Below are 16,425 nucleotides of genomic sequence, written 5' to 3' on the forward strand. Positions count from 1 at the left end.
CGCATACAGCCAATGTTCAGCACAGACCCTCGACACAAGACACAGAAAGGCTCCACGGGTGTCACAGAAGTATCCTGACAGATAACAAGGAAATGCTGTGCCAGAGGACACAGGAACAACCTTAACTACATCTGACACGGAATATGTCCATTAAATAGCTCCAAAACAAACACACGTTCCCAGGTCTGGAAGCTGCAAGGACACCATCATGTACAAGTAGCACAAAGCAGCGTAATACAGTTACTTCCCTGGCTACAGGTGACAGAGAGCACCCTTGCTCAAGGTGGGTCAGGGCCATCTCAATAAATAATTCAGAAGCATTGCGGACGTAGAAGATCTTTGTGGCACAGAAACATGTAGGAGGGTCATGAGAAGCTGTGCAGCTGGCACACAAACATGGAGATACTGTTCTCTTTTGGGGCAGGGGCTATTACTGCCCCATGGCGTGTCTGCCCACTGCCTCGTGGCGCCCCGATCTCAGCTGGGGCCTTGCAGCACTACTGATAAAAATCACAGTCATAATAAATGCGAATGTGACTGGCATGAGAACTGCCAGCCAGGTGACACAGCAGAACCCATCTAATTGCCAAAGCCTCCAAGGGAAACGCATCTGTCCAATGCAGCGGTGCTGAGCCGGTTGCTGAAATGCCATCCCTCTGTGCCAGCAAGGCAACCCTGTCCTCCCCAGCAGCCTGCCTTTGTCACCGTCCCTGCTGGGGTGCTTAACCCAGAGCAGTCCCGTCCCACTCTCTGGGCACTTGCGACTACACGTGCTGCCCTTTCCCAAGTCACCCTTTGTGTTAAGACTGCTCTTTCCCTTTATCTGATTTCCCTTCTCTTTTTTCCCCCTCTGATGTGTTCCCGTGTCCCCGCACAGCCCGGGCCTGTCAGGCAGCTTTCCTGGACGTCCCGGGGGGCCTTTCGCCGCACTGCCAGTTGTTGCAGTTTCAAACTCAATTGTTCTCCTCGGTACTGAGGCAAATGGAGTCATTAATTACCTTCTATCGGCTGGGCCGAGTTCAGAACGCGATCAATAGCCAGCGCTTGTCATTCATGGCAGCCAGCCCTGCGCAGACCCTCACACTGCATTCGGCGCGGGTCCAGGAAGGAGCCCAGCGCTATCAGACCTGGGCTTCAAACCCTGGCATGGAGCTTCTGCTGGGAATAGCAGACCTCCTGCATCTGTGTCTGAGCTGACCCCCAACCAAGGGAGAGATCGGGGACAAAGACCTGGGCTGAGGGAGCAGATCACACATTTTCACATGGTTAGAAGTGTCTGATACCGGTGTCCTGGTCTGCACAAGCAGATCCAGTCTGGCTGTCGTGATGTTTCTAGAGACTCTGTTTGCATCCTCGATGATTATTAAAGTAATACTGTACTCCCCACACCAGGGACAAGGGCAAGGACTGGCAGCCCTAATCTGGCGATTTTTTCACCTGTGTAACTTTCTTGCCTTGCTCAGTAGGGTTTGAAAAAGGGAGACTATAAAATTTGGTTTACATTTCTTTCCAGGAGAATTTTTGCAGCCTTCTGAGTAATGTGAGAGAAGGTGTCATCTTCTGACCCGTCTCTAGATGGGTCAGTTCTGTATTTCAGCACGTAGTGGTGCTGCAAGAATTGTCAGGGCTTTTATCGTCATAATACAACTGGTGGGGAGAAAGACGAACCTGAAATGCAGCTGGAAAGGATCCCAAGTGAGGGCAGGATAGAGATGACAGAGCATGGAAGGGGCTGGTAAGGTCCAGCAGTGCATAGAGAAGGAAAGTTATCAGGGATCTACACTGTGATAGTGAAAGAAGATACGGTACAAGTTCAGGTTATATACAGTATCCTGTAAAAATAGGGATAGTGGGAGATGAGTGCTGGCAAGCACTCATCAAGAGGTATATCAGCCTTTGTGAACTCTGCAGTTGTTCAGATTCCTGTGTCCGTTTGTGTCAAGGGAATCCACAAGCCTGAATCTAAGTATGCTAATTGATGGTACTGTGCTGGTCTATGTGCCTCTGTAATTTGTGTCACTGACACATAAACTGCGTGTATTTGTTACTTACATGCTCAGGCTCAGAGCAGAAAGGGTCAGAAACAAAGGGATTTTTACGTTTTGAAATGAGAGTATAGCTCAAATGAGGAATCGGTGAGCAAGCAAGGCTGCTCATGCAGGGAAGTGTGCGTGCCTGACTGAGGAAGAGTGAGATGTGTGCCGGTGCCTGACAGCTGGGGGGCTGCAGTGCTTCTAACACAGGGGCTGTGGATGACAGAGTAACTCAGATGGAGCAGGGATGGGCAGTGCAGCTTTAATGCAGGGCTTACATGAGCAAAATGGCAATGCTCAATGAGAATGTAAATGAAATGAATTGTGTGTGCAAATGTGTAATGAACTGTGTACTCAGATCTGTCTTGGATTATCATGGGAGCATGCAAATGTGCATTTAAGGAAGTGAGTGTGTGTATGCGTATGAAAATCATATGTATTTACTACAGCATCTAAGTGTATGATTGCAAATTCAGACCAGAGCATCTGTGAAACTAAGTCTGTTCAGACTTAGGTTTGTGCGTTAGATAGTAATAATCAGCACATCCAGCCTTACTGAATACACCAGTAAAGGCCTTTCAGGTGTTAGGCTGCAAGCAGCTGCCTCAGATGTGTGTACAACATGTACTACAGCGTGTATGGGCGTGTGTGCAGATGGGGTGTGTTAGCCTGGGTAGTCAAAGCTGGTGACTTCTGTGCGAGCGGTCACTGTAGCTTTGTGAACTTTGGGTATGCCGGAGGGGAGTGGACATATTCTGCTCTCAGTCAGGTTGTTGCAAACCCACAACAATTCCCTTACCTCAGAGGAGGCACTGGGGATTTATACCATTGTAATGAGCGACAGAGTGTAGGTCCAGTATCTCTTACTAGCACTATTAGGCTTGACTGTTAACCAGATAGAAATGCAGCTGCCTCCAGGACTGGGTACACTTGCTTTGTTTATGTTGGCGGAGTAGCAAGTAGCACTATCACAGAGTCAGCCAGATCCTCTAGTTAGTGTAAATCTGCAAGTCTCTTGCATTCAGTGGTTATGATGATTTACACATCCTGAAAGTTATCAGAAGGGTTATCCTGATTTATGCTGTTGTGGTGTCCACAACATTGCCTTTAGTGCAGAGCCCTCAGGGAGAGCTGCTGCCGCAGGAAAGCAAGGCACCGGCAGCTGTGCTGTTCCCTCTGCCAGGGCAGAAGATGTTCTTAACATCCTTGGCATGACTTAGCTCCCTCCTCTCATCTTCCTAAGGCCATTTGTTGTGGAGCTACTTCTTGGCAGGATCCCCCCTTGGTGAGCACATTAAAAAGGGTGGCTTTTGTTAGCTCCAAAGAACAGAAGCAACGCAAAAAATTACATCGCGTGCAGCCCTAACTATGCTTGTTTAGAGAAACTGCTTGCATTTATGAAGTCTTTGGTGCGGAAAGCAGGGTTGCAAATGACTGCATCAGAGCGACAGTAAAGGCCATTAATTTCCTGTTATGTTTTCCTGTGTTGGGGGCTTTATTAATTTAATTTTACACTGTCGAACAACAGCGAGCGCTGACACCGCCACACTCGGAGGGTTGTTTTTTTTCTCAAGCAGTGCTTTGCCTGACATGCAAATCAACACTGCTATCAGGACCGCTAGAGACAAGGAAGGGAGCAGAGAGCTGGGCTGTCCCCATCCAGCCCCATCTCCCAGTTTCTGGGAGATCCCTGACATTCAGTGGAGCACACTGACACTGGCACCTGAGAGGCCACCAATTCTAGGGCTCAGCAGATCTGGATCAGGCCATGGACACCTCTAATGCACAGTGTAGAAAATATGAATTCCTTTTTAGCCCGCTGGGTTCCATTGGCTTGGTCCCACACTAACATGCCTCTTAGTACCGCCTTTCCTTCCATTTCCCTTGTTCTAGACTCTCCCTTCGTTTCATTCCACTTTATTTTCCCCTCATACACACTTTTACCTTAACCTCGCAAGTCAAAGAAGGCTGTGCCTGCCCCTGAGCCAGATGCTAGTGAATCATGTTATTGGAAGCCCTTCTGAGTCAGCACTAAACCAGTGCTCAAGCAGAGTGTTTTTAGAGCTGCCATTTTTGACATGCCATAAAACAAAGGCTCCAATCACTCAGAGTCATTAAAATTCCCATGGCATTTTTTGCAAGAGTGCAGACATTAACCTGGCTGTCCTGAACAAAATCCAGCCTGAGTGATTACCCACAGCATATCTTAATTCTCCTGTGGTTTCATTTGGACATGGCACAGCAAAATTTCACTGTTGATGCTCTGTATTGTTCAACATCTGCCATGGTCCACCCGAGAGTCAGCCACGTTTCAGCAGTAAATGAGATCTTCAGAATGGGAAGGTTAATAAACAATGTATTATACAGGATGGGTAATTGGAAAATGCCATGCAATGAAAGAGCTACAGGCTTGTGATATGCTGCAGTCTGCTTGGACTGTCACCATGCAAACTCTTTTTTTGAATGCTCATTCCTATAATAACTGTAAGGCATTAGTAGAGTAATTTGGACTCTTTCTGCATGAACTCATGTAGAGGCCCTTACTGATATATGAAGGATCCTATACTGATATGACATCTATATGTCGGAGGTATGTTCCGAACTGTAAGAGGGTCATCCCGAAACAAGAGGTGTCCCAGTCATGGGTAGCAATCAATTTCACAAACAAGAGAGGGCTGTGCAGACAAGAGCCATAAGCATCTTTGAGGCTTAGCTAGTAGGGTATTTTTTTAATTCATTGGGATTTAGTAAAGTTGTCCCAAACTCTATGATAGTTCTGATCTGCTTGCAAGGTCAACTCTTCTGTTCAAGGCCTACCTCTTCCCACACTAGGTGCCAAAAGCCAAAGCAAAAAAGCAACAGCTCCTTTGGGAAACCAAGCACGGAAGTGTACCTGTCCTTTGTAACAGCCTTTTCTAAAGCATCTGAGAGAGGACTAGAAGGCACTCAAGACTTGATGGACATTTCATACATAAATGCCTACAAACCTGTTCCGATGCAGATCCCCTACCTTAAAAGCAGAATAACACCTCTAAGCTCTCAAAAAAGCAGAGCCAGTGAAAGAAATCCTGACCTACTCCACATCCAAATGGAAACAGCAATATCCATGACCTAGCTCCTGTTCTGGCACTGTGCTCCTGTGTCTTTTCCTGTAGCTGTTGACCTGTCTGGGAAGAGGACTTCGTACCTTGAACCTGATGGGATGTAATCAGTAGGATGCTTAGATGAATGAAGGAAAAGCAAAGGAGAAATATGGACCTAGGCATTATTTTTAGGCCCCTTGACAAAATTCTGATATTTTAAAGGGCCTTAAAATGTTCATGAATTGCATTTGACACCTAGTCAAAGTGCCCTTTATTTTATCTGACTGATGCATGAAAAAATCACCTTTAAAGAATTATCAGTGGAGACAGACAGAAGACAGACAGACATGTCTGCAGTGTCTTGACAGACAGGTATCTGTAACTCCTTCTTTCAGGCCATCTACTGTTAACAGAGCTGTCCCCATATACAAGGTCTTAGCGCTTAGCCTACCCTCTGCAGGCCAACACCAAACGCTGTTCATTTCAGGTCTTGCTTGGCAGCCGCAGAGGTAGCTGGAGGAAATCCAGTATTCCCTGAAAGGGTCTTAAAATGTTCACAAACAGCATTTTTCTTTAATGCAAGTTCTTGTGGCAAAATTAAGAATACTGTTTTTTCTGTCTCTCTCCCCTCCTCTCTAGTCACCTCCTTGCCCCTCACCTATCCAGCCAGGATTCTCACAAACTAATCACTTGGTGAGATGTTACAGGGATCCCGTGAAACAAGGCTGGAGGATCTGATGCTATCACTTGGGGAAGCAAAGAGCTCCTGCTTTCCTTCCAAACAGCAGCAGCCCACATTTTGGGAGGAGGAGGGGTTTCTCTCTGGCCCTGACTGAGAACAAGGTGCTCAGTGTTTTCCTTTAGCACAAGAAGACACCCCTCTATAGGAATGATTTCCATCTACGAACAGCAAGCGATGCTTAACATTACATTGATATAGACTTGGGAGTGCAGAGATAGCCAAATTAGGAGCTAATTGGTGCACTGGGGATTGTCTGTTGGGCTCCCTTGGCTGCCGGGATGTGATTGGAACGAGGAAGAGAGAGTAAGAAAGGGAGAGAGCAGGAGCCATCCTCTGCTAAAGGTTGGGATTCCTGAGGCCGCTGCTGTCTAGTGCTGTCAAGGTCAGCAGGTTCGGGTTCACTGAACGGTCAGGATGGTTTGAATTACTGGCACTGCCTGCCGATTCCTTCGCTCATCGTGATCTGTCTTCCAGCCCCGGCTGCGGGATGCTGCTCCCCAGCCATGTGCTGCGCTCGGTGTGGGGCACAGGGAATGTCAGAGAGGCAGATGCTCTTGTTAAGAGGATAAGTTTTTAGGAAGATTTAAGGAGCCAAGGCAAAGCCGAAGAAAGACACATACTCCATGCCCTGAGCATGTGGAGGACAGGCTTCCAGAAACAGCAGTTCTGATCCATTTTTCTTTCACCTGGAGAACTGTCCCCTGCAAGCTTCTGCCTTTCATGAAAGTTAGGAGAATGGCTTGAACAGGGCCTATCAAACCCTTATGGGGTGAAAAACCTGTTGGTGAAGATTTTTGTCCAATTCTATATAGGTAGAATGTTCAGTGAGCAAAGACTAATATGTGAGTCGTTATGTAAACCACACTGCTGGGACGTTTTCTCCCCAAACACATATAGCTGTGTGACCAGGGGTCACACAGGGCTGTTCCTACAGGCCTGTCTGTAGAGAGCACCTCAAGGTGCTCAGAAAGCTGCCTGCCAGTGTGTACCCCAGCAGGCAGGCTTGAAGCCACTGAAAGGGACCTCACCAGAGCAGGTGGGGACAAGCCATGTCTGCAAGGCTGTGAGTATGCACAGGTAGGCTGCTAGTGTCACAGACGTGTGCCTGGGGTGGCATCAGCTTGCGGCTGAGTGCCTCTGTCTGTGTGTGTGTGTGTATACTGTACCCATGTGCTGTCCAAGCATCCATAGCAGCAGTGCCAGCAGAAGTAAGCACGTGAGAAAGAGCATGGCAGGAGAGAGTAACAAAAGGGAATCATAAGAGAACTGGGGGCTGTGTGGAAGTAGTGTCCAGTGTTTGTCTGACAAAAACTTCTCCACAGGCATCATTGACTGGCTTTCAGTGGAGTTGCACTACAGAGAAATCTGGCCCTCTCAGTCCATAAGCTAGAGTGCTTATTTTTGCTTCTTATTCTGAGGTTTGTCATGTACCTCTGTGAGTCAGTTACCTCCTAGGTACAGTCAGCTACATCTGCCCACAGCTATGTATATGTAGCTTTCGTACTTACTCCTCTACATCTGCCTACCATGCACATTTTTACACCTGGAGGAAACTCAGAGTAACGTTGAGAATGGAGCTGCAAGGCACTGCCCATACCTGCTGCCTTACGTGAGGCCTCTTGCACAGCACTCTCAGTGCTCACCAAGACATGGAAGAGATCAGGGTTGCAGTCTCCTCTGTAAAAGTGAAGCCCCCATCTCCTGTAAGCTCGGCACAGGTATTCTAAGCAGGTTCTCTGTGTGGCCTGGTCCCTATGCATTAGGAAGTACATTGTGCCTACCATCACCTCTGCTCTTGACTCCTCTCCCAGTTCCCTCTTCCATTGCAGAGCAATGGACTCTGGCAAGAAGGGTCAGGGACAGTGCCCAGTATCGTGCTGGTTTACATTAATGAGATACACACAGTGTAATCCAGCAATGGAGTCAGCTCTACAAAAGGGGGTAATAGCAGGCTGCCATGAACAGAGCAGCTCAGGTAATTGGTTTATCTATCTAGAAGCAGTAGTTGCAATCTCTGCACAGACAGAGTAGCAGTAAAGTCTCTTCCTTAAGGCTATTTCCTTTGTCTTTTCAATTGCTTGCACATCCATGTGTGAGAGAGAGAGAGAGAGCGAGGAAGAGAGAGAGAGCTAGAGAGAGAGAGAGGGAGAAATGTTAATTTGTGAATTAATGGCTTTTCTCAGCGGAATTGTAAATTCAAATGTCACCTCACAGGGTGACACTACGCTGGGCTGCTGAAGAAGCAATGATAAGATTCCCCCCCCATCCCTATGCCGACATATACCCATGCCCCTCCCCTCCCTGAAAGATAGCTACGGAGTGGAACATGCTACTTTTAATTTGCAGTAACACCACAGCAGAGGGATGCAAGAATGACTGCTTTCCGGCCCTCCCTTCCACAACAAGCCGGGCCACATCTTTCCCTTTCCACCTCTACCTCCTTCCACCCCCTCTTCAACCCCTCCCATTTTAAACTGAGTCCAAGACAACACATTATCTCAACTCCCCCCACCCCAAACTAATCAAAGGATGAGCTAAGGGAGGGCTCTTTAGAACGGATGCCTCTGCAACCCTCTCCTCTCCTGCAATAATCAGGTGAATTAATGACCCTGAAGTTAAAGTGAGCGCTGATACTCAGGCGTTGTGCAGCGTAGGGGAGAAAGCCTTCATTGTTTTCGAGCAGGAGGCGGGCAGCAGCAAGGGAGATTCATGGATGGAGATTGAATATGCAATTTTCTTTCACCTTGCCAAGAGCTGCCCCTGGGCTGTGCCTGGCCTAAATTTTTTTTTCGTCTTGCCATCTCTGCCTTATCCGGCCCTCCCACCTCCCTTCCATTCTTTCCAGAAAATTACCTTCAAAATTGATTTCCACTTTTACAAACAAATATAATGGGAACATGAGGGGGAAAAAAAAATCTTGGGCTGTGATGAATTAGGGCTGTCAGGTGCTTCCAAGTCTCCTTTGTTTTTGTTTTACTGCCCGTTAGGTTCTTTGTTTTTCCAGCAACTGGGAATAGTGCCCCTGCCCATACAGTCCCTACGGTCCATGGCTACCGTCACAGGCAATGTCCATCACCTGATGTCATCACTGTGTTATCCCTGCTCTCCATCACTGTGATGCAAACAGACACTGCTAACAGACTGCCCCAGCCCTTTACACCAGGATGCAACTGATCTCCTCATGGAGACACTGTATGTCCCACACTGCTGGTGACCTGGCTTCTGCAGCCACTGTACACGTCCGTTGAGTTGCCTCAGATCTCCTTCACCCTGCCCCTCCAGTTCTCCTTTGCCTTATTCAACTGATTCTTGGTGGAGGTTTCCCAGCCCTCCCTGTTCCATAGATCAGCCTGGGTCAACGGCATGTCACCTTGATCCCTGTTGTGCCTCAGTGCCATGTCACCTGGATTCCATAGCAGTATTGCCCTTAAGTCTCAGTGCCTTGTCACTTGACCCCAAAATAGTGTCATCCCTATCTCCTACTGTCATGGCACCCTGATCCACCAGTCTCATGTCCCATTGCCAAGTCACCGACAACCCTCTAAAATAGCATTTGCCTGGACATTGCCAGCTACTCCTGATCCCTTTTGCAGTTTATTCTGTCATCCACTGTGCATTAACCTGAGATCCTCATGGATCCAGGCACCATGCTCCCTCTGACTCCCATACTCTACAACCATGAAAAAATATAGCAGTCACTTCCCTGAATGCGGGCAGAACCAGTCCACAACTCATCTAGAGCAAGCAAGAAAATCCTGAGACAGGCACCAGCAAAGCAATGGAGCAGCCTCTGCACCGGTGGACACAGGGCACAGGCAGAGACACTGGGAGGAATTGTAGCTGTCTGACTCCTGCTGACGCATTAGCTGCAACAGCCCCTCCCAGGAGTGAGTCAAAAAGTGGAAGGAGAAGATCTAACCACAAACTAAATACCCATAAATAAACAGTCAGACAAGCACACATTCACAGCACTCACACAAATAAACTTAAAGAAAAGCTCTACACATAAGTAAGACTCACAAAACGTAGCCAATAACATTTAGAGACACAAGAATGCAAACTGGGACACAGGAAGTACTAAAGCAGGTGCATGTCAATTAAATGTAATTTCTGCATAAACAAGTAACTTACAAAAATGTACATACACTAACTAAACGAAAACCTGAAACTCAAGAGAATTTCCTTAAATTCACATATACAAAATTAAGTCATGTAAACAAATACAAACTATTTACATATATAAACAACCTTCACACAGGCAAAAACAACTGAGATATATATACAACATACACACAAATATATAACCCCAATGCAAATACACATCTGTACAAACTATATACAGAAGTGCACAGCACTAACAGGCTACATATTCATATCCAGCAACCACAAAGATACAGTGATACTCCAAGTATGTAACAACACATACACACAGAATATACATACAAATATACAACATTCACATATATGCTCAAAATGTGAATACAAATACCTGGCATTCATAGAAATACATAGGACTAATGCTGAGCTGTACATGCCCAGACATCCATATGATCCACAGTATGCATACTCCTACTAGGCAATATTATACACAGCTTAACATACACATTTTCCAGGTCTGCATAGGCATGCACAAAAATACGGGTCCAACCTGCCACTCACCCCAGTAGATAAGCACAGATGTGAAACCAGTGATCCTAACACAGAAATACAAAAAACAAACAGGCGTGCATTCCTAGAGACACAAATACACAAGCAGAGACACACACAAATAACAGCTGAAGCCAGACCAGCTTGTCTTCAGATAGTACCAAACCCTGCCAAACTAAGCAGCACTCCAAGCTTTAGAAGCAGAGCATTCTGTCCAAACTGCTTTCTGTGATGTAAGCTGTTAACTCTCCCTTACCTGAAGTCCTTCTGAGCAATGCGTACCCCCCAGACCCTCGGGGGGGGGGTGTGCACACACAAATACTGGCTTTCTTGCTTACAGACTGACTGATTCGTGGTGCAACAGCCCACATTTCTGACAGTGCTGGGCTGCTTATGCACTGTCGTCTCCTTTACCCAGTCTCCCCCTCCTCTCTTTTTCCTCACATACTCTCCCTTTTCTGACTGTCCTCCTGCAGTTTATTTAGAGCTGTGCAGGATGAGCAGCAGGCGTTTTTCTTATGTCCTCCTAGGAGTCTCACCAGCCAAAGAACCTCAGGAGGGAGAAGTGGGTGGCTGCTGAGAATAAACTCCCTCTTCAATTTACATTTTCATCTAGAACGGAAGGGAGTGTTACCTACACTTCTGTGTATAGACACAAAGAGCCTGGATGTCCCCCGTGACCATCGCTGCAAGCTGATAGCCACTGGAAACTCAGTCACATTGCATGGAACAGCACAGTCCCAGGGAAAGTAGAAAGACACTGTGAGAGTGTGAAACGCTCCAGAAACTGCGCACTCCACGTGCACAGCCGTAAACTGCTGCGTGCACACCCCACAACTGTGTGTGATGGTCGGAACGTGGGGTTAGCACCTGAGGCAATGTAACTGCATGTGTCTCCAGTGTCATTAAGACTATTGCTGACCCGCAATAAAGCAATCATAGAGAATAACGCAAACACATCAGCTGTGGTGACAAGAAATCACAGCATGAAACAATGCGGCCACGCCACAGACAGCAGTGCTGTTGTGTCACCTGCAGGGGTCCAAACACACTCTGTTGTCTTCAACAACACAACTCTTTTGGGAGAACAGAAATACACCGAATATGCCCAGAGATGAACATACATCAGGTGCCATGATACAGACAAGTGGAATGACTCACTCATACTCTTTGCAAACATATGCAGGCAGCATAAGAAAACTAATGTATTTCCCTACAGGACAGTTAAGGGCTGGACCTCTCCATGCTAGTACAACTACAGCACTGGTAAGGCATCATCATACTGCAGATGACAGCGTAAGCACGCTGTATGTCCTGAAACAACCCCAGTATGCTCTGGAACAATATGGTCATACTTTGCAAAAAAAAAAAAATTTTCAACACAGGGATGCAGTGATGTAGGCATATCAACTTCACTCTCATGGCCAGGTGACAGTCTGTTGTCAGTCAACACATTACATCAGCTGCAGTAACAACTATATGAATTGCAGTGACAGTACGATACAGCCCGCACCGGTGTACCAACAATTGCCACGTTGAAACAACCTTACCGCATGCAATGGTGCTGACATACCACCAGAAATAATTCACAGCTGTCTCCGTGAAGAGTGTAATGGCCTTGAGTGTAATGGGGCAGCATAGCAAGCAGTGACACAGTTAATCTCATCATTAGTGTCGCAAACCCACAACCTATAGAGATACAGTTACAACAATACAATAACCACAGCCACACTGCCTGCAAACACATATATTGATGCCACTGACAATGACATAAAGTCACCTGAAATGTCACAGCCACATCTCCCAAATTATGTTATCATTGCCACTCTGAAGAACACAAATGGGATCATACTTGCAATGGCACACGCATCTGCTCAAAAACTCAGACCTTCTTAAGCACTTTACACGTCTTTCTGCACTACTTTCTACTTCAGCAATTGAGTTCAAAATTTTCTTCAGGACAGTCTATGTATCTAAAAAAACAACTTTTAGGACTGGGACTGTTGCAGATCTGCCTGCCTCATGCCCCACCTGAAGGAGACATTTCTACTTTCCCAGTAGGAAAATGAGATTATGGCCAGGTAGGCAAAATCCCCAAGCTGAACACTGTCAAAACCCTGCCCTGCAGTCAAGAGTCCTCCCATTTGGAGTGAGGGAAAACCACCTGTACCAAAAGCAATGCTTCTCAGTAGAGGGTGTCATGGTAATAACAGTCAGAAAACGATGCCTGCAGCACCAAAGAGAAGTGCAGTGACGCTGCCCATCCTGCAGCTACATGACTAAGTGCAAGAGCTCCTACTGCTCGTAGGCAGCACCCTGCTCTGCATAGCTCAGCCCCATTTTGAAGAGTACGATGAACCACCTGTACTGATACAGCTCTTCAGAAAACACCACCAGACCTGCCAAAATGTTGGTGACCCTTTACTGTCCCCCTGCACTGACACAGCCCTGCGTCACTTACTTCAATGTAAATCACTAATCATCAAAATGACAGGTGAAGAAAGGAAAGGAGGAACTTCTGCCTTCTGAGATTTTCTCCCTCATCTCCGCTGGGGATTCCTTTACTGCAAACAGCCTGAGTATTATTGCCATTTACAGTAGCAATCACTCCATCCCCTCCTCTCCCACAAAGCTACTGCTGATATTAGCACTGATCATACTAACAAGACTGTGGGTTTTATTACTACTGATACTAATAATACTGGACACATTACGTCTGCTCCCGCCAATAACAGGCTGCAGATATGATCCCTGCTAATGCTGATAATACTGGGGGATATTATCTCTGCCATTGTCGGCACTGCAGATATTATTGCCAGTAATGCTGTCAAATACTACAGATATTGTCAGTGACCAAGATTAATAATGCTGAGATTGTTACAGCACCAGCCTCACTGGAACACAAATCCCAAATGAGAATTTGGGTCTATAGAGGAGCATGTTTGTGGCCTGCTATGGAGAGAAAGAGCTGTCTCTAATAGGAGTGGTTTTGTAGAGGTCCCAAAAGTTTCACCCACCTGGAGATGCTGTGGTATGCAGGGGACAGTCTGAAATATTGTTTTCATATTATCTAATTGTCTGTATATATCTACATCTATCCATCCATTTATCTATCCATCCTTCCCCTTCTTCCCATTTCTCCCTTCTTCTCTTTATACAGTGCTCAAGACTACAGTATGAGTGATACTAATTTTTTGTTAGTGCCTCTGGGTCACCCCAGTTCTCATCCTTTTAGCTATCAATGAGGGGGTTATGAAACAACAGAAATATTTGCATATTATTTTTCCCCTTTATCCTTCTGGACTTCTTATTGCTGCTCTTTAGTCTAACAATGACCCTGCTGAGCTTGGGCTGCCAACACAGCATAGTACAACATTAGGATCATGAAGAGCCAGGAATTCCTGCTTCCAGCTGCAGCTTGGTACTGCAAGACCCTCAGTGGTCTTGGGAAAATCATTACATGCTGCAGGGCCACTTCTGCCTCTGGAAGATGGTGGGTGTAAATGGTGGGGAAGGTCAGAGGGAAATTACAGCAACATTGGCTGTGCCCACAGACCGCAAGAAATGCCACACTGCACTGCACAAGTGCTGGTTAAGATTTTTAGCCAAATTATTTAAAAAAATGTAGGAGACCAACTAAGTTAGAGGGTTTATAATCACTGGTGAAAAATTGAAACAAGAGGAATATATGGTCTTAACAGGGCAAATCCTGACCATCCTTCCTAAGCACTCACTTGAGGAAGACACAGTGAGTTTTGAGGAAAGACTTGTGACGTGACAGTTCCTTGTTGTGGCATGACGGTTCCTTGTTGTGACTAGTAGGCACTCAGGGGTACCGCCCTGCTAGCTCTCTCTCAATACCATAGTCTTCCCAGGCCACCCTCGCAGTTGCAACCAGCACATTTGGTAGGTTGGGATTTCCCCTCTTCCCTCTAACTCCCTGTGAGGGACACACCTGGCTGTCAGCGTCCATTGCTGAGCCCACCTCATGCATCCGTCTGGCTCCTTCTGTCCAACTCGGGAGTTCTGCTACATCATCTTGACACATAATTATCTCTCCTCTTCTTAATCATCTGTGCTACTGTCTAATGCAGGCACCAGCTGCAGCAAGGAGGACCTGGGGGAGGGGGTGTGCTCACATAGAGGCTCCTCTGTCTTTCTCCCACCCTGTTCCCCCCCAGCCATCACAGAGGTTGCTAACAAGGTTTTCAGAACCAGGGATTCAGGAGCAGCTTGGTACTTCCCCCCTTTCTGCTGAACTGCATTCATCACGGAGGAATCCTTGAAGCAGAGCTGGTCCAACAGAGTGGAAAGAAAGAGAGAAGAGTACTGCTTCTTCTGCCTTCTTTAGAGAATAGCCACCCCCAAAATGCTGGGAAAGTACATGTGCATTGGGAGCTCAAAAAGGGCTTTTCAATGCGAGAATAAACCCTGCAGTTAAGAAACTGCAACAGTGCTCAGAAGCTCTGGGAAATACTGAGAAGGTGCATACATCCAACATGAGCATGAAAGAAATACCTGCACTGGACTTCTTGACAGCTTTCCTAATCCACATCACAGCTAGGAACAATCAGAGCCCTCAGAGCTACAGGGGACGTTGTCCAGGAGTGAATGCAGGTCACCAGCTGTGCAAAACCTCCCCTTGAACCCTTCTAGCCTTAGGACCGCACCCGGCAAAGTGGTGATGTCTTTCAGCATTTCTTAAGGCCAGTGTTAGCCGAGATAACTCAACTCTTGGCTAGGGGTGTTCAGCAGCTGGCAGGGTGTCCCATGCGAGGTTGCTCTGGGACGGGAATGTGACATCTCCCTGCGGCAGATATCTGGGATGGCAGGATGAAGGCTGTTCTCTAAGGCAGTGGCAGCTGTGTCATAAGAGCTAAAGTCAAGTAATATCTCCAGGGTTGTCTAGTACCTTTTTGATTCCTAGTGGGATACGTGGGCTCTTGGCCAACAGCAGGGAGTTGCAGAGTGTTGCTTGCCCTTCATAAATCAAATCTGGGATGAGTTAAGGACAGACACAGAGAGTTGTTCTTACTGTCAATATATCATTGTGAAGTGTCACAGTCTTAGATGGCTGCTTGGTTGTTTTTGTGTTTAACTGTAGTGCCCCAAAAACGCTCAGGTTCTGGGGCTGGAAGTGACTGTGTGGCTGCATCTAAAGTAGGATGATCTTTCTAGGTATTTGGAAAGAATAGCTGCTAACGCCAGATTGAACTGCTTCATTTCAAAATGAGCTATGGAGGCACTATGTTGAGAGCTGGTGATCACCATGCTGGACTGTATGAGAACAGGCGTTCACAAAACCCCCAAATAACTGCCAAGAGATTTGCACAACCATTAGAGAAACTTCTCACTCAGTTTGAAATGTCACTATTTCCGGTATATGTAATGGTGGGAAATGCTGGAGGAGTTTGCAATGTTTGCAGTCTCTTATTCCTGACATTTTTTGACTTTGAGGCATTGACTCAGCCCTTCCATTGCTACACTTTTCTCTTAGCTGGGCCCTACTGCCATCTAGCTGGGAAATGGATCTTCCTCTGGGGCCTGATCCAGTTTCCAATGACATCAGCAAAAATCTTCCCATTTGCTTTAACAGGAGTTGGATCGGGTCCTTGCCTCTAGTTTTACTTTGTATTAAGGAGAAAGGGGTCACAATGACTGCCTTTTTTTCTTGGGATTACTGTGTTTATTTGGATCAAAAACTTACAGATGTGAACCTCACCAGAACCAATGCTGAGAAAATGACTAGCAAAACCCCAAAACGCAGCCTCTCTCTCTGGAGAACTTTCTCTTCTCACCACGTACCCCAGAGAAACCTTGTATTCTCTTGCACCGCGCAGCCTTGGGGTTACAGCACACGCAGCACACTGAGCCACCTGTACTGCTAAAAGGTCCCCCCACGCAACAGGCAACACTGGAA

At 46.7% G+C, this 16,425-nt stretch overlaps 1 protein-coding gene across 5 annotated transcripts in view; it reads right to left on the minus strand.

Annotated features, from left to right (window-relative positions):
• PAX2 (paired box 2) overlaps nt 1-16,425 on the minus strand; it is an 84,941-nt gene that overhangs the window by 30,770 nt on the left and 37,746 nt on the right. The window lies entirely within an intron of this gene.

The sequence above is a fragment of the Larus michahellis genome, chromosome 6 (genome assembly GCF_964199755.1).
Source record: "Larus michahellis chromosome 6, bLarMic1.1, whole genome shotgun sequence".
NCBI classification, from domain to species: domain Eukaryota; kingdom Metazoa; phylum Chordata; class Aves; order Charadriiformes; family Laridae; genus Larus; species Larus michahellis.